Source organism: Engraulis encrasicolus, chromosome 15 (genome assembly GCF_034702125.1).
Source record: "Engraulis encrasicolus isolate BLACKSEA-1 chromosome 15, IST_EnEncr_1.0, whole genome shotgun sequence".
NCBI lineage: Eukaryota > Metazoa > Chordata > Actinopteri > Clupeiformes > Engraulidae > Engraulis > Engraulis encrasicolus.
Window position 1 is genome coordinate 1,384,260 of NC_085871.1, and position 19,167 is coordinate 1,403,426.

At 40.2% G+C, this 19,167-nt stretch overlaps 1 protein-coding gene and 1 long non-coding RNA gene across 2 annotated transcripts in view; both read right to left on the bottom strand.

Moving 5' to 3' along the window:
• The window catches only part of LOC134463593 (bone morphogenetic protein receptor type-1A-like), a 29,103-nt gene extending 18,733 nt beyond the window's left edge, over positions 1-10,370 (bottom strand). Inside the window, exon 1 of the mRNA XM_063216769.1 lies at positions 8,545-10,370. The gene's annotated coding sequence lies outside the window, so the exon portion shown is untranslated. The remainder of the gene's footprint in view (positions 1-8,544) is intronic.
• A 2,542-nt stretch (positions 10,371-12,912) lies between these two features.
• LOC134464382 (uncharacterized) lies at positions 12,913-16,629 on the bottom strand. Its single transcript, XR_010037871.1, has 4 exons — positions 16,560-16,629; positions 16,312-16,417; positions 15,287-15,392; positions 12,913-14,140 (listed from the first exon to the last, which is right to left on the bottom strand). It is a non-coding gene; the product is annotated as an uncharacterized LOC134464382 (long non-coding RNA).
• Positions 16,630-19,167: the final 2,538 nt, after the last annotated feature.

The following is a 19,167-nucleotide window of genomic DNA, read 5'->3' on the forward strand; positions in this document are numbered from 1 at the left end:
AGCAGTGTGATGATAGGTGCCTTGCTCAAGGGCACTTCAGCCATGGACAGAGGAAGGGATTGGTAAGGGTGGGGATTGAACCTGCAACCCTGTGATCTACAGTCCAACTCCCCAACCTTTGTAGAACTTCAGCAACATGTTGAGTTTTCAAAGCTGCTCTCTGGATTTTTAAAGATGCACCGTGTAGGATGTTGGCCAGAGTAAGTATTGCAACTATGCTGCTCATCGGAACTGTGCTGCCTATTGCCAAATTTGATCTTTTCATTAATATGTATTAAATAATAAACCAATATTTACAATTACAAGTATGACCAAAGTAAGTTTTGCAGGTAAAAATTTATATTTCTGGAAATTTAAAATGACTGACCATGGAGAAGATCCCCCTTGAAAAGTACAATTCCCAGTCATAATGAATACTTAGAATTTGATGGTGGTGGTAAGTATTCATGAAAAAGGTAACATTTGTGAATGGGCAGCATGAATTATTGAAATAATCTACAGAAAGTATTATACAGTGCACCTTTAACACAAAGTTCACAGGAACTGTAGAATGTCAGAGTGAAATTCTTGTGGGGCTGGGAATGAGAAACAATATTTACTACTCAAAGGGCTAAACAACAACAAACGACTGACTGATGACAGCCCTGAGCCACAGCAGGAACCATATACAGTAGGCTCGGTCTTCCTTTAAAGGCACTACTACCGAGCGGTTTAAGGTGGATTGCTGCAATTCACAGAGCTTTAACAGTGAGACCAATCTCTTCTTCCAGAATAAAAGCAACCCTGTGGGAATGACAAGATAATAATCAAAAATCAGGCCTCTATTCTTATCTGCAGCTGCTGGTAACATAAAACTTCATAATGACACTTCTGTGCCTCCCCAAAACCTCACCTGAACTACATAGCATGAATGAACAAAGTTGTTCAACTTTGTTCATTCCTTGGCTATAATTTCCTTGGCATTTGCTCGCTTTGTTTCTCGGTGGCAATTACACATTTGCGGTAACGCTACCCCCTGAACAAAACAAGAGGTTGTTTACAGTTAATTTCATAGAAAACTGTTAGACGTCCCTGCAGAGGGTCAAAAGTAGGAAGTGGCTATCAGCAGCAGAAATTTCATTTGCAGTGATAAGTCCAAGTGATTTAGCAAAGCCAACAGGAGAGCTGGGGCCACAGAGACCAGCCGGCGCATCAGAGTGGGAGCTGAGCGGGATCAAAGTGGACGATCAGCCATACGCTAATGGCAATGAAAGCCATTGAGGCACAGCAGTTGGTGCGGTTTCTGCAGGTTCCCGAAGAGGGAAATCAGTAGTCGCCCAACTAATGGGAGCAATCTTTCTTTCTTTTTTCATTTCTATTTTCATGCTTTTTTGAAACTATTAGTTTCCTGCTTGTCAAAAAAATAGAAATGCAGCAAGCCATTATTGTAAACATAGCACTCAAATTTAATCATATAGATATGTTCTAACTGATATTGAGTGACTGTGACCTGCAAAGCTACCACAAGCTTCACAATCCCTTTTGTTTAATTTGAATGCTTTCATGAAGCCCATCTGAGGCACGCTGTAATAGTCATTGAAAGTTCAATTACCATTCATACCAGTCATTGCCATTCTGTTATCAACAAATTTATAACACTGTGTTTTAACAGGTTAAATTCTGATTCAGTTATACAGAAACCTATTGATACCTACATAAAGATGACACAAAATTGTCCATGTAGCCCTTTAAACCCGGGTGTATTATCTCCATTACCATCCACCCCCTATACTAAATGTACAGTATACTGAATCAAAATGCATACAGGTGTACAAAGATCTACACTGCCATCCAAGTAACAACCTTCTTTTCTATAGAATGTAAAGCATGGGGTCAAACATACGGTACGTGGGCTAGAACCGGCGTGAATGGGGCATATTAACTGGAGGTGACGTGACAAAAAATCTGTTCACATCAGCTCGTTGAAACACATGGTACGTCTTAAGTTAAATTTTACACTTTGAAAATTAGGACACTGTACTACAGTTAAAAAAAGAGCATTCCCTCCACTAAATGAGCCATGCATGCTCTTTTTGTGGTATGCTATGGGACTATATTGCAGTATGGGCGGAGTGATCTACAATAGTCTATAGGACTGTGCAATAATACACTGTATTCTGTAATGTGTCAGGCAGGAGGTACCTTAAGTAAAACCATGTAAACATCTCATCATTGTGCGTGACTTTATGCTCAAAAACATTTAAGCTCTGAATTTAGAAATGGTTTCAAAGAAGGCTTATTTGTGAGTGCGCAGAGATGTAGGTTATCAACCCCAGTGAAAATGCCCCCAGAGGATCAGTCACACCGGGCTGCAGGATAAATACGTATGCTGTATGAACAACTACATTTAAGGACCACACCGCAAAGATCATTCCAATACTTTTGTATTTTTTCATGGTATTGTACAAAGCACAAACATCAAGCCTGGATCTGATAAAAGAACAAACAGCTGATGCACCTGATATCAATTTCCTCTGGATGAACCCACAATCAAACACACCACTCATTTGTTCACGTAGGTATACATCATTGCATAGAGATTCTGAAAGACCACCGTTTGGAGTAACTGTGTGATTTGTGGCTTGTAATAGAGATGATCCAACATGTCCTAAGATACAAGACATAACAAACTAAATCAGGGGCTAATGTCTATGTGGACATTATGGTGTAAAACTAGAAACTGGTGCAACTAGAAACTCGCCCTGACCCTAAAAAGGTATGTATTTATTTTTTGGCAGCTCATGTGCAGAATATATGCCACCCATCCTCAAATGCTATCTTTTTCATGAGTATTTTCCACCACTATTCATTTCTAATTCTAAGTATTTATTAGGACTAGGAAAATTACACTTAAAGGGACACTGTGCAGGAAATGGTCAAAAAAGGTACTGCAATTATGCTGCTCATTGAAACCGGGTTGGCTATCGCCACATTTGATATTTACATGAAAGTTTACTAAGTAATAAACGAATATTTTCTAGTATGGTCCAAGTAGAGTAATTTTTGCAGCTAAAATGGCTATTTTTGGAAATTTAAAATGGCGGACCATGGAGAAGATCCCCCTTTTCATGTATGAAAAGTGCAATTTTTCCAGTCATAATGAATACTTAGAATTTGATGCTGGTGGTAAGTATTCATGAAAAAGGTAACATTAGTGAATGGGCAGCATGAATTCTGGAAATAAACAACTAAAAATCTCACACAGTGTCCCTTTAAAACGGTTGGTCTTGTCTTTGTCTGCCATTTTGCATTTCCAGAAATAGACATATTTAGCTACAAAATATACTGCTTTTTGGTCAGAGCATTAAATACTAGTTTATTACTCAGTAAATATTTGTGAAAAGATTCAATTTCGGAGTGGGTAACAGTTGCAATGCTGGCCACAATCTTACTGCCTTTAGAGCAGGGGTCAGGAACCTTTTTGGTGGAGAGAGCCATAAACGCCACATTTTTAAAAAATACATTTTCATGAGAGCCATACCATTTTAAAAACACTAAATCAAAAGCATGTATTTCAATTAAGCCCAACAATTTTAGAGTGTACTGTCAAGTTATTGCTTTTATTGATAACAGGTAAGTAAAAGTAAAGGGTTGCCAACTGTCAACTTCATTATGGTGAAGGTCTGGGAGAATTTTGTATTTTTTCAGATGTAATTTCCTGCATTGTAACACTTTTTAACCTCCCTTGTCCCGTTTCAACTCAATATGGAACCTGCACTTTAATTTATGAATACTGGACGGTTCCATATTTCAAGGGATGGTTGGCAACCATCCCTGGATAAGTAAGAGCCATATACAGTTCCCAAAAGAGCCACATGCGGCTCTAGAGCCATAGGTTCCTGACCCCTGCTTTAGAGGAAAACGTTTCAAGTTGAGTTTAGTAATGTTATTTCATGCCTCTGGCAAACAACGCAGTCTTTTGCTCTGTTACTGAAACACATCTTTTACAAAAAACAAGTCTCTCTCTCTCTCTCTCTCTCTCTCTCTCTCTCTCTCTCTCTCTCTCTCTCTCTCTCTCTCTCTCTCTCTCTCTCTCTCTCTCTCTCTCTCTCTCTCTCATCTGGTTTTGCTCTAATGGACATTAGTTAACTTTACGAAGTTACGCAACAAATGCTATTGCTACTTTGATTGCAAGAGGGATCTGTAACCACTGAGCCATGATGGCACCATATTGTCAGAGCACACAGCACACCCAAGGTTTCCGAGTAAATACTGCCTGACAGTAAACAGTCACACTACGCCAGTTGTAGGCCTACTGTGCCATACCCAAAGACCAGCTTGTTAGACCTGCACTGGGGCATGTTCAAGAAAGGTGGTTGAGGTACAGTACTGTAATAACCCAGGTAAGTTAACCTTGAATGAGTCGAAACCCTCCTAATAGAAGTGACTTGCAGGTTTGTCAAAACAAACCCACAGGACTCTTATAATTGCAAGAGTTACCACTTGCTCAGAGTATTCACACCACAGTAAGAGAACCGCTGTCTGGATTAACAGTGCACACTTTTCTGCATCAGCCAGGGCATGGTATAATACACTACACTTGGAAGAGGTGAACACAAGTCTGCCATGGCATGGAGTGTTGAGATCAAAGATTCTTTAATTCTCTCTGGTTGAGACCACATGCCTGAGCACAGTATGATTGAGATCAACAAGAAATTCATTGCCATGGTAATAGAACATGTTTTATGCAAAGATTCCAGAACAGCTATGATAACGTGTGCAGTTGAGTATTGTGACTCTGCGTATCACGATTTCTCGATTCGATACAATATCGTTACAGCCCTAGTTATTACCAATCCCTTGTTCAAATTCCATTTGTACAGACATTCTGATGCTTACTGGTAGGAGTAAACACTGTTGAAGTTTGAAATGTGAATCTCATTAAACCAATCGCTAACGTTTCAACATGACATATAATCTGCTCATAACTATTGCATCCTCCTTCTCCCATCCTTCTCCTTTTCGCTGATCGGTCGGTTGTCTGGCAACATGTGTTATCTCCTCCTACTGACTTGGCTCAGACACATTGTCAAACATGGTCATGCGAATTGACACCGGAGGCACTGTCCACCAACAGATCCCACTGCCACTGACCTTGCATGGGGCGAACATGCACTATTTTAGAGGTGCAGTGTGTAATATCTTTAGTAGATTCTTTCCAGAATTCATAGCTCTTATGAATGGAAGGGAATCAATTCCATTTCAAACTTTAAACTTTAGAACAACTTCAAATTGTAGTGTCCTTTTTGGAGCAACATACAGTAGGTAAGAAATGGTGAATGTAACATGAGGCCCTGGGGAAGGAAGTTCCGCAAATAAAACCCGTCACAGACACAGCAGCACGCTATCTGTCAATATAAAGCTTCTGCATCTTGGCATGATATGGCTACGGATCACCCAGAGTATCTACAAATGATTAAAAAAAACTTGAAGTTACAGTTTTAACTGTCCTTCTTTCTAGTCCTGAAAATGCAGCCTTGCTGACAACAAGCAAAGGAGGCATCCATGATTTTCTTTCCAAAACACAAGAGAGAAACACATAAATAAATAAAGACGACTGGGCACTTAGGGAGAAAATTCAATTCTGTTGACCCACTGCCCTCCTATTGCAACAACTATCCAGCATGGCGTGAGGAGCACATTTCAATGCCGTTGCATGGTCCATTTGGGAGGCAGACCGCAGAGAGAGAGAGAGAGAGAGAGAGAGAGAGAGAGAGAGAGAGAGAGAGGGAGAGAGAGAGAGAAATAGCTCTTTGTTTTATTTCCCATGTCACACATGCCTTCAAACAAATTGACACTAACAAACCTCAAGAGAAGCACACAGAATTGTCTTGGAGGACTCACCATACAATTCCACACTGGTAGTTCAGCAAGTTGTATGCTCTGCAACCATTTCTCTTAAGATTGTTTGGTGTATTCACCATCGCCGTTTCTAAACTTCAGTCTTCAAGTTTACATGACGTACCATTTTCAGAGCTAGTTAAGTATAGCATGCCTGCTGCAACGGATGAGTCTCTTATCGATAAATATTAAATACAGTAGTAACGGAAATGTCAGCTTATCACATTCTCTACTTGAACCCATGCAGATACCATTTTCGAAAGAAAGTGACCTACAATTACAGGTTTATTATTGGAGAAAAATAGGCACAAATAACCTATGTTTAAATTGCAGACACAAGAGGTCAAACAAACAAAACAAAAAAAATAATCGACAGGTTTAGGAAATCCAAGTGCTATTGTTTCACTGTGAGGTTTTCACAGCACAAAATCATACAAAAAAGTAGGCGTTACAAAGCTTACAAGTCGTAGCTATGGAGTCTAACCTGCACTACAGCTGAATCTCACAAAGCAGAATGCAGATGTATTTGCACAGAGCAGCTCTTTCAGTAATCAGCAGCAACATCTGCTGTGTTCTGTTTTTTTTCTCAGGAATCCAGAGCACCAATGCCACAATAAATTCAGATCTAATGAAGGCCCCATCTGCGAGACTTTGGATACACAATGTTAATTAAACACTTAGAGAATCGTTTTTTTAAATTGTGCACAGTACACATATGGGTCATTTCACGTGAAATCAGACACTTTGGGACCCGACCGACACCGATTTCAATCATACTTGGTGTGCCTTTTTAGTAGCAAGGTACCACCCCAGAACTGCATTGGTTTGAATCTGACACTAATTTTAAGGGAGAAACAGACTAGGAAAGGTTCACATGTTCACATGTTCACATAGGACACTATACATTCAGCCTTGGTTATATCAGTCAGTGTTAGTCAATAAAAAAACTGTCTGTGGTGTTGTTTGGAAGCTCTTTTCTGGCTCTACAAATTACACAATCAACTTGGAATACAACAACCCTCAGAATACGAATTATTTCAATATCAATTGAAAAATTAAACATTGAATATCTAAAAAACTCATATTTTAAAATGGCCAGTTCCTTGTCTTAACGTAGACCGGCAATGTCATGAACAACACCTGAAGTGCCCTTGAGCAAGGCACCTAACCCCTAGCCTGTGTACTCCACTCAAAGATTTTGGCTCCTAACCCCCAGGTTGCTCAAGGGACTGTAACTTAACCAATACCCTGTACGCAAATGTCAATCGCTTTGCATAAAAGCCTCAGCTAGGTGTAATGTACTGTACTGTTTTGTAAAAAAGAAGAAGAAGTCGTTCTAAGTCAGGGGTGGGGAACCGTTTTCATTCGAGGGCCACTTCCAATTTCCACTTCTTAAGTCCTCAGAGGGCCGCACAAACACAAACCAGGATTTCCCCCTCCACTTTAGGCCTATATTGAAGGTGGCCACCTTTACAACAGACCCTACATCCACAAGGTCCCCTGAAAATATAACTTAATTATACTGCAAGTGCAATTTTTATGTCATATTTCATGTGAAATGGTAGGCCTATAACATTACAATTATATTGTGGGCCGGCCCTAGATACCACCCACCCCTAAAGTAATACCTAGGCCTGATACCAATACCCATACAGATCATGCACTATAATAGGCTACAGGTGTGAGGCTATTCACCCTTTATTAAACAATGTGCTAGTAGGCTATTCCAATGGTATTACAACAACAAAACCAAAACAAAAAAGAGGCAGGCTTACGTAACATGAACAAAAACAAAACCTTCATCACAAGGGACTGCAACTTTTATATAGCCTACATTATTGAATAACAGGCCCACATCACTTTCAGCATGATACACTACTACTACTATCAAATAAATCAACCAATCAATCAAAAATAGCACATTATCATACATAAATGTCATTCAATGTGTAGAGAATAGAGAAAAGAGAAGAACAAAATATATATTGTGTTATAGATATATGTAATTAACTATCACCAAAGGTAGGTGAGAATAGAGTTGTTTTAAACTTCCTTTTAATACTGTTGGGGCAGTTCTAACTTGGACAGGGAATTCGTTCCAGCATTTTGCAGCATAATGGCTAAATGCCATTTCACCCTGTTAAGATCTGACCCTAGGCACAATCTTAAGAGATTCTGAAGAGCTAAGACTTTCACTATTATTACTACTACTACTAACTTACTTCTACTACTACGCCACAGCATGAATTGAAAACAGTGGTGAAATTGGCCACATGTTGAAAGTTGCATCTTGTCAACTTCGGTAGGCCTATGAAAGCATAATCTATGGTAGGTTTCTAAATAATAGGCCTACCAATGGGGAAACGAAGTCAGTCTGAAAATAATGTGTAGCCTACAGTGAAGACTGAATATTTCAACGAAGTTGTTATTGTGACCCCACATATACTAGGCCTATCGGGCAGGGCAACATTAGACACATTTCATGACCGGTGTGATTCAACTTCAAACAACTTTAAACCATGCCGCAGATTGTGCCAGACATGCATTGTCGTCCAGGCAAAAACTTCTTTAACCAACAACAAAATGCACAATAAACATTGGCGTACGCTCTACATATAGGCCGCCTATCAGGCTACATAATTTGATCTCTTAGGGTTTTCGTACCTGTAAATGATTCCTGGAATACCTCGCTACAGCGAAATCAACAAACTTTCCCCGACAACCGGAAAGACATCCCCGCACAAAGTATCCGGAATTCCCGTTTACCTCTCCGGAGAAAACGTCATACAGCGGTCATTGAGCTTTCAGACACGCCAAAATCGCCAAAACATTAATCACGCTGCCAATCGAAATCCAAACAATATTCCTGGGAATCTTATCCAGCGTTATTGTTTTTCCCAAAGCTTTGATAGTCCCCTTGGCGGTGCCTCCGACAGGGCGAACGTTCTCACTATGTGCGTAACTCTTTCGGCTCTCCAATCAGTGCAGCCCAACCAATCGAGACTTTGCAGAAATAAAAAGGTAGACAGCCAAGAAAATGAGGGAGGGGCTGAAAAGGTTACAAGTAACCAAGAAGGGCTGCGCGCCACCTGCTGTTCAATGGGCCATTGGCTATATTTGGGTACAGTGCGTAAATTTCTATTCAGAACTAGGCTACAAAAGGACGCCGAGCTTGCCTTCCCAGAATCAAAACCAGGCCTACTCCCCACCAAAAACAAACCCTTACATGTTATTAATTGTAGGCACCTTTATTAAACTGTTATTATTGCATTATTATATTACAAGCATTGTTATTGAGTTATTGGTATTCCTAGTCTAATAGGCTATGTAGAGTAACACTAATGTAATATTTGAATTAGAACAAGACATCTCTGGACCAGTTAGACTACTAGGCCCATGGATTTGAAAATTTATTGGACAATAGAAAAAAGAAAGAATTTGTACATTTGCAAAGGACTCTAACAGCTGAGCATTTACATATAGACATGGAGATTGGGCTATAATTACATAATGTCTCCTTTCTGTAGGCCTAGATGGGTAACCAAATGTTTCAACAATTTCCACGTCATGGATTTTTTTGGTGGATTTGTTTTCTGGTGATAGTCATTTGAGTTCCTGATGGTTTTCACACAAATGTAAACTGTAGTCTCTTACTGCAGATGAGGTCGCCAGCGGACTTATTCACTATTTACTGAACTCAACTACATCATAACTACATTGCTATGACAGTACCAAGAGCCTTAAGTAATAGATAGATAGATAGATAGATAGATAGATAGATAGATAGATAGATAGATAGATAGATAGATAGATAGATAGATAGATAGATAGATAGATAGATAGATAGTTTATTTGTCCTTTCGGAAAATTGTTCTGTGCCATTTTCCTTTTCCTTTTCAGTGCATCTGATACAATTACATATTACAACATAGCCATTACAATTTTGGTGACAGTAGGGTTATAACTATATGCTCTGTGTTGAGGGGGTAAACACATATAGGGGCTCATGTTAATGTAGGCCAGGGCTATTCAATTGAAGGCCCGAGGGCCACATGCGGCCCAGATGCAGTCCACATGCGGCCCAGACATGGCCTCCAACTGAAGCAGTGTACATTTCAGTTTTGTTACTGCAGTACTACACATTATTTGCTTGTGAATCTTCTGCTTGTCTTATACATTCACATTCAATGTGGTTAAGTTTTAGGTTAGAGGAACATGTTTAAAATTTGTTTGTGGACTACTGATTTTAAGTGTCATTTCAGTGGTCGTGATGTCTGAAAATGTGTGGCCCGACTGCAGTTCTTGGTTTCGAAATGTGGCCCAGATGAAATTCTAATTGAATAGCCCTGATGTAGGCCCTTATATTTAAAAGAACACACATTCATTAATAATTAAGAAAACAAAAACACTGTTGTGTTGCAAATAAAATCATGAAAATTGACACAAAATCTGAAAAGGAACACAATCCATACCAAGACCCATTCAGAAACTGATTTAAACAACGGCAGAGCATGTGACAGAGGTATCTGTTTTCATCATCAGTTTATATGTGCACGTCTTTTTGTCCACCAGCACCCGGCAATTAGAAGGGCTCTTTGCAATCTGAGGGATTCTGTGAAGACATTGAATGACAAAAAAATATTACAACAGATTACATTTAATGAGCACTTTTCATAAATGTTTTACATTGCTTACATTGAGTACAAGAACAGTGTGGTACTCTTAGAGGTACGCCCCACCAAGAAAAATGTCTTGAACAATCATTCACGAGTCCATGCACCCATTGGCCTGTCAACAACAGTGTTCATATCTTGTTTTTGTTATTTGCCCTGAAAAGCATACGGTCCTCATAACAATATGCAGTGAACAGTTACATGCTGTACACAAGTGTCATTGTAAGGTAGTATCCACATTCAATTACCTGCCCTCAAATACATTGTGCAATAATAATAATAATATTAGGCTACTTCTTTTCACAAGAGAATGGCAATGGCCATGGGGGACCCTTGGCACCAACCAAACCAAAGCCCCATTAATCAGGTCAGTTAATTACTTTGGCTTCTTTCTTATGGAACCACATTATGTTGCTATTCATTTTGTTACGTTACATTAGTTTTAGCTCGTGCTCGTATCTAGAGCCACTCTAGCTATTTGTATGATAGTCCCTGGAGCAGTATGGGCTTAAATTTCCATCCTTGTTATTTACTCATCCACATACTCCCGTCCACAGTCTTCATCCCATATATAACAGTTGTCTGTGGCCTCTTATTCCAAGACCAACTCTTGCTGAAAACACTCATCTACATCATGACAACATTGCTATGACAATAACGTCTTAGAAGTGAAGTGAAAGCCCATTGGGAAACTCCAACTCCCATTGTCATTGTGACACAGCACTCACTGCACACTGCACACAACGAAATTGCATTTATGCCTCACCCGTGCAAAGGGGCAGCCCTCAGTGGCGCCCCATGGGGAGCAGTGCGGTGGGACGGTACCATGCTCAGGGTACCTCAGTCATGGAGGAGGATGGGGGAGAGCACTGGTTGATTACTCCCCCCACCAACCTGACGGGTCGGGAGTCGAACCAGCAACCTCTGGGATGCAAGTCTGACGCCCTAACCGCTCACCCATGACTTAGGTAACCGAACAAGACTTGGTCATTACTATCTTGGTGACTATAAGATTATACCACAGCCTCTGTGTTAAGGGGTTAAAAAATATTTGACAGAATCTGCCACTTTGTAACTTACTGGTTACAGCAGCTAGCGCCATCCTCTGAGCAGGAACAGGAATAGCAGCCCTCTGTCATCCAGTTGGAACCGAATGGATGCATTTTGCCTTGGAGATCTGTGCAACCTTAATGTTCAAGCACACACAGAGAAGGGAGATTAAGGGTAAAAAATGTTCAGTCGATAATTTATGAACGCAAACTTTGAACAAATGATAACAAGCAAGGGTTTTGTTTTGTAAGACAATCACAATAATGGAAAAGTCTTCAATTAAGACCATTTACCCTGCATCAAATTAATCCTGGGTTCTGTGCTAAACCACTTACTGAAGACTGAATATTTCAACGAAGTTGTTATTGTGACCCCACATATACTAGGCCTATCGGGCAGGGCAACATTAGACACATTTCATGACCGGTGTGATTCAACTTCAAACAACTTTAAACCATGCCGCAGATTGTGCCAGACATGCATTGTCGTCCAGGCAAAAACTTCTTTAACCAACAACAAAATGCACAATAAACATTGGCGTACGCTCTACATATAGGCCGCCTATCAGGCTACATAATTTGATCTCTTAGGGTTTTCGTACCTGTAAATGATTCCTGGAATACCTCGCTACAGCGAAATCAACAAACTTTCCCCGACAACCGGAAAGACATCCCCGCACAAAGTATCCGGAATTCCCGTTTACCTCTCCGGAGAAAACGTCATACAGCGGTCATTGAGCTTTCAGACACGCCAAAATCGCCAAAACATTAATCACGCTGCCAATCGAAATCCAAACAATATTCCTGGGAATCTTATCCAGCGTTATTGTTTTTCCCAAAGCTTTGATAGTCCCCTTGGCGGTGCCTCCGACAGGGCGAACGTTCTCACTATGTGCGTAACTCTTTCGGCTCTCCAATCAGTGCAGCCCAACCAATCGAGACTTTGCAGAAATAAAAAGGTAGACAGCCAAGAAAATGAGGGAGGGGCTGAAAAGGTTACAAGTAACCAAGAAGGGCTGCGCGCCACCTGCTGTTCAATGGGCCATTGGCTATATTTGGGTACAGTGCGTAAATTTCTATTCAGAACTAGGCTACAAAAGGACGCCGAGCTTGCCTTCCCAGAATCAAAACCAGGCCTACTCCCCACCAAAAACAAACCCTTACATGTTATTAATTGTAGGCACCTTTATTAAACTGTTATTATTGCATTATTATATTACAAGCATTGTTATTGAGTTATTGGTATTCCTAGTCTAATAGGCTATGTAGAGTAACACTAATGTAATATTTGAATTAGAACAAGACATCTCTGGACCAGTTAGACTACTAGGCCCATGGATTTGAAATTTTATTGGACAATAGAAAAAAGAAAGAATTTGTACATTTGCAAAGGACTCTAACAGCTGAGCATTTACATATAGACATGGAGATTGGGCTATAATTACATAATGTCTCCTTTCTGTAGGCCTAGATGGGTAACCAAATGTTTCAACAATTTCCACGTCATGGATTTTTTTGGTGGATTTGTTTTCTGGTGATAGTCATTTGAGTTCCTGATGGTTTTCACACAAATGTAAACTGTAGTCTCTTACTGCAGATGAGGTCGCCAGCGGACTTATTCACTATTTACTGAACTCAACTACATCATAACTACATTGCTATGACAGTACCAAGAGCCTTAAGTAATAGATAGATAGATAGATAGATAGATAGATAGATAGATAGATAGATAGATAGATAGATAGATAGATAGATAGATAGATAGATAGATAGTTTATTTGTCCTTTCGGAAAATTGTTCTGTGCCATTTTCCTTTTCCTTTTCAGTGCATCTGATACAATTACATATTACAACATAGCCATTACAATTTTGGTGACAGTAGGGTTATAACTATATGCTCTGTGTTGAGGGGGTAAACACATATAGGGGCTCATGTTAATGTAGGCCAGGGCTATTCAATTGAAGGCCCGAGGGCCACATGCGGCCCAGATGCAGTCCACATGCGGCCCAGACATGGCCTCCAACTGAAGCAGTGTACATTTCAGTTTTGTTACTGCAGTACTACACATTATTTGCTTGTGAATCTTCTGCTTGTCTTATACATTCACATTCAATGTGGTTAAGTTTTAGGTTAGAGGAACATGTTTAAAATTTGTTTGTGGACTACTGATTTTAAGTGTCATTTCAGTGGTCGTGATGTCTGAAAATGTGTGGCCCGACTGCAGTTCTTGGTTTCGAAATGTGGCCCAGATGAAATTCTAATTGAATAGCCCTGATGTAGGCCCTTATATTTAAAAGAACACACATTCATTAATAATTAAGAAAACAAAAACACTGTTGTGTTGCAAATAAAATCATGAAAATTGACACAAAATCTGAAAAGGAACACAATCCATACCAAGACCCATTCAGAAACTGATTTAAACAACGGCAGAGCATGTGACAGAGGTATCTGTTTTCATCATCAGTTTATATGTGCACGTCTTTTTGTCCACCAGCACCCGGCAATTAGAAGGGCTCTTTGCAATCTGAGGGATTCTGTGAAGACATTGAATGACAAAAAAATATTACAACAGATTACATTTAATGAGCACTTTTCATAAATGTTTTACATTGCTTACATTGAGTACAAGAACAGTGTGGTACTCTTAGAGGTACGCCCCACCAAGAAAAATGTCTTGAACAATCATTCACGAGTCCATGCACCCATTGGCCTGTCAACAACAGTGTTCATATCTTGTTTTTGTTATTTGCCCTGAAATGCATACGGTCCTCATAACAATATGCAGTGAACAGTTACATGCTGTACACAAGTGTCATTGTAAGGTAGTATCCACATTCAATTACCTGCCCTCAAATACATTGTGCAATAATAATAATAATATTATGCTACTTCTTTTCACAAGAGAATGGCAATGGCCATGGGGGACCCTTGGCACCAACCAAACCAAAGCCCCATTAATCAGGTCAGTTAATTACTTTGGCTTCTTTCTTATGGAACCACATTATGTTGCTATTCATTTTGTTACGTTACATTAGTTTTAGCTCATGCTCGTATCTAGAGCCACTCTAGCTATTTGTATGATAGTCCCTGGAGCAGTATGGACTTAAATTTCCATCCTTGTTATTTACTCATCCACATACTCCCGTCCACAGTCTTCATCCCATATATAACAGTTGTCTGTGGCCTCTTATTCCAAGACCAACTCTTGCTGAAAACACTCATCTACAGTACATCATGACAACATTGCTATGACAATAACGTCTTAGAAGTGAAGTGAAAGCCCATTGGGAAACTCCAACTCCCATTGTCATTGTGACACAGCACTCACTGCACACTGCACACAACGAAATTGCATTTATGCCTCACCCGTGCAAAGGGGCAGCCCTCAGTGGCGCCCCATGGGGAGCAGTGCGGTGGGACGGTACCATGCTCAGGGTACCTCAGTCATGGAGGAGGATGGGGGAGAGCACTGGTTGATTACTCCCCCCACCAACCTGGCGGGTCGGGAGTCGAACCAGCAACCTCTGGGATGCAAGTCTGACGCCCTAACCGCTCACCCATGACTTAGGTAACCGAACAAGACTTGGTCATTACTATCTTGGTGACTATAAGATTATACCACAGCCTCTGTGTTAAGGGGTTAAAAAATATTTGACAGAATCTGCCACTTTGTAACTTACTGGTTACAGCAGCTAGCGCCATCCTCTGAGCAGGAACAGGAATAGCAGCCCTCTGTCATCCAGTTGGAACCGAATGGATGCATTTTGCCTTGGAGATCTGTGCAACCTTAATGTTCAAGCACACACAGAGAAGGGAGATTAAGGGTAAAAAATGTTCAGTCGATAATTTATGAACGCAAACTTTGAACAAATGATAACAAGCAAGGGTTTTGTTTTGTAAGACAATCACAATAATGGAAAAGTCTTCAATTAAGACCATTTACCCTGCATCAAATTAATCCTGGGTTCTGTGCTAAACCACTTACACGGAATACCATTTTTAATGTACTGGGAGGTGTTCCATGAAAGTTTGGTAACTAACCCAAATCTGTTACCTTCAGAGGAGGAGATAAAGCTACCTCAAAAGAGTACCATGGCTTCATGGCTTCATGAATAGATTCACAGTAGTCTATAGGATCTTATTGTTTACCACTTAATTAACATAGGCAGGTGAGTGAGTAAGCAAACTTTATGAAATACTGAAGATATGTGGAGAAGTAATACATGGCACTCACACAAAGGAGTCAGAGGAGAATACCCTGCACAATGCAGACACTCATGGACTAATACACTACAAAACGTTGCAGCCAGTTAAGCTTAAAAAAGTAATTTGCCCTGCTGTAAGTTAACTCAACTAGAGAACTTGGGTTAAGTTAAGCCTTGAGTTGAATGAACTTACAAAGTTAGGGGAGCAGGGCAACTTATCTTTTTACGAGTAGACTCTGCAGATGGGGTCGCCGGTGGGCCTGTTCACTATTTGCTGTAAATACTCAACTACATCATAACACCATTGCTATGACAGTAGAGCAGATTAAAACATAGTCTACAATTTTGGTGACAGTACGGTTATAACATAGGCTTTGCGCTAAGGGGTTAACTGGCTTGCAATGTTTTACAGTGAAGGAATTGCTTTTCACATTCTCTTCGCCTACTTACTTATTTATGCTTAGAAAACACACAAATACAGAAACCAATGAATGGCTTACCTGTTGGTGGTTTAAATATGTCTGTGATTATTATCGGTTGAAAATAACACTGTGCATGGCTCATAGCAACCACGCACAGAAAGACAGACAGTGTGAAGAAAGTGGCCTGTAAGAAAGCAATGATAAAAGTTCTGCGTTTTCTTACAGAAGGAACTGAATTAAATACGTGAGTAATATTATGGAATAGCATGGCTTGTTTAGGAACATGAAAGTAACAACTCTAATTCAGATAGAAACTGTAGTCTTACCATCATTGATGATTATCTCTGTGCTCTGTTGTTGCAGTGACGTCTGGTTTACAGCAATCGGTCGTTCTCATTTATACTTTCTCCAATCCCTCCTCCTTAAAGTAATAGCCCTAATGTTTGCCATTCTGTTGGTCAAACCCTGTAAATAAATATTCTCCACTTCTGGACGTCAAGCAAGATTGACCTTATTAGTTCCATCCGCAAGTCTGTTTGCTTAATCATAACATTTCATTCAAGGAATTCGGTTGAGAAAGCTGAGCAAATAGGTGCCCATCCTTCAGAGTAGATAATAATGTGTAGTATAGTAACGTGCCGTGTGAGTGTGAGTGTGTGTGTGTGTGTGTGTGTGTGTGTGTGTGTGTGTGTGTGTGTGTGTGTGTGTGTGTGTGTGTGTGTGTGTGTGTGTGTGTGTGTGTGTGTTGTTTTGTTGAATGGCAAATACATATTGAACCGTGGAAGCTGTCAAGCTGTCGGAAGGATCACTGTTTGCCTGTTGATGACTCATTTAAGCATTTGGTGACTTCTGAAGGTGAATAATCACCTTGAAAAATCTAGTCTCCCTTTAACGGCGCCGTCATTTCCCATCTCCTCTGAAAATGTATGAATCCAATCAGTAATTGTGTAATGACATAGGAATGTACAACACAAAACAATAGGCCTGCCCCATCCCCTAGACCAGGGGCATTCAATATAAAGTCACTGAGGGCCAGCTTTTCAAATTCTGTCCAATAAAGGGGGCAAACATCGAATCTGCAAAACTGCGAGCAGCACCGTGTCGGAGGTTAGGGTGCAAAATAAGCAGATAACTTTCAGGACAGAACAGATATTCGCTTCTCTATTTCTTAGTAGTCTTATGAGGGTTGTTTTATCAGACTGTTTCAGAGAAGATTTCACTCTCATGTGAATGCATAGGAGAGATATTCCCAACCTCCAGTGTTAGTGATTGCAAATTATACATGATTTCGATTTAGCACACGTTTTCATTTTGTTCAGACCTTGTGGGGGGCCAGAACCTTGCCATCCAAGGGCCGCATCTGGCCCCAGGGCCTCTATTTGAATAGCCCTGCTGCTGCCCTAGACCCTAGAGGGCCATAGTGTATAAATAACACCTCATATAAGAATGCATCATTGAGGGTGTTATGCCATTGAATGAGCATGGATGGCCAGGAGGACTCAGGTTCAAGTCCAGTCTGGTTCGAGTACAGTCTGGTCATCCAGGTCCTGTCCTCTAGTACCTGTCTGTCTCCTCCTCATTTCCTGTCTCTATCTTCACTAGCCAGCTGCACATTATGTATTTTTCACACAGCGCCATGCACCAGCTCAAAAGAAAGTCTGTTGAAATATTCAGGGCCAGATGGAGTCTGGGAGCTTGGGGCTGCAAAACTGGTGCTGCTGACAATTAGGGCCAAACCAGGGAGTGTTTGAGACAGGGTCAATTTCAAAGCTAAGAAAGCGAGGATGGCTTGGCCAAGCAGTTTTTTTAAGTAATCGCTGAAGAAATGGATCTCTATTAAAGAACTAAAGAAGCTGCCTCATACATCCCAGCCCAATAGCTGAAGAAATGGATCTCTATTAAAGAAGTAAAGAAGCTGCCTCATACATCCCAGCCCTATTGTACTTTCCCAATGATTAAGCCCGCAACGATTTGCACTTTAACTTTAAAAAAAGCTTACCATTTCCCTCATTAATCCAAGACATCTCTATTGGCCTACTAATTTATATCCTGTAACTCTAATCACAGCAAGTTTATTTACTGTTTTATTTTATATTTTTTTTAATATAAATTACTCCCCAGGCCCACATTATCAAAAAAAACTGTTGAGAAACACTGGCATATTCTAACCACAGATCCGGCCCTGTCTGAACTTTTCCAGGACCCTCCTCTCTTTGTTCACAAAAGAGGACCAAACCTTCGCAATAAATTGATCAGAGCTAACATCTTGCCCCCTCCAAAACAAACACTGTTGACTCCAATCAAGGAAGGGAATTATCCCTGTGGAAATTGTGCTCAGTGCCATAGTTCAGTGAAAGCAAATACTTTTAAGCATCCTAGAACAGGTAAAAGGTTTGGAATTAGGGGAATAATCACATGCAACAAAAAAAATGTTGTTTACATGTTAACATGTCCATGTGACAAAATTTACATTGGTAAAACCACCCGTCCTCTGAAACCATAAGAGCTCCATCAGGAGAAAAGATGAAAACTATCCTGTTGCTTGTCATTTTAATGATCTGTCACACCCTCTTTCTTCCCTTAGATTTCAAGGTATAGAGCAAGTAACTCTACACAGAGGAGGTGACATCAACAGGAAATTATGCCAAAGAGAACTTTTTTGGATATATACTTTAAATGCATTGCAACCATCAGGTTTAAACGAGGATTTTGACATGAGTGTGTTCATATATTAAGAAATATGGATTTAATTTTGAACTGTTTGTGCTCTGCTTTATGATGGTTAATGTCTGATGTCTGCAAAGCATGGACTTGTTCTTTTTTTCTCTGTTTATGTTTCATGTTTGTCTTTCACTACATTTTCCAGAATGCTTCACTGACTCAGAGTGCTGCACCACAGGTGCCAATAATGATGTATATTAACCACAAGCACTG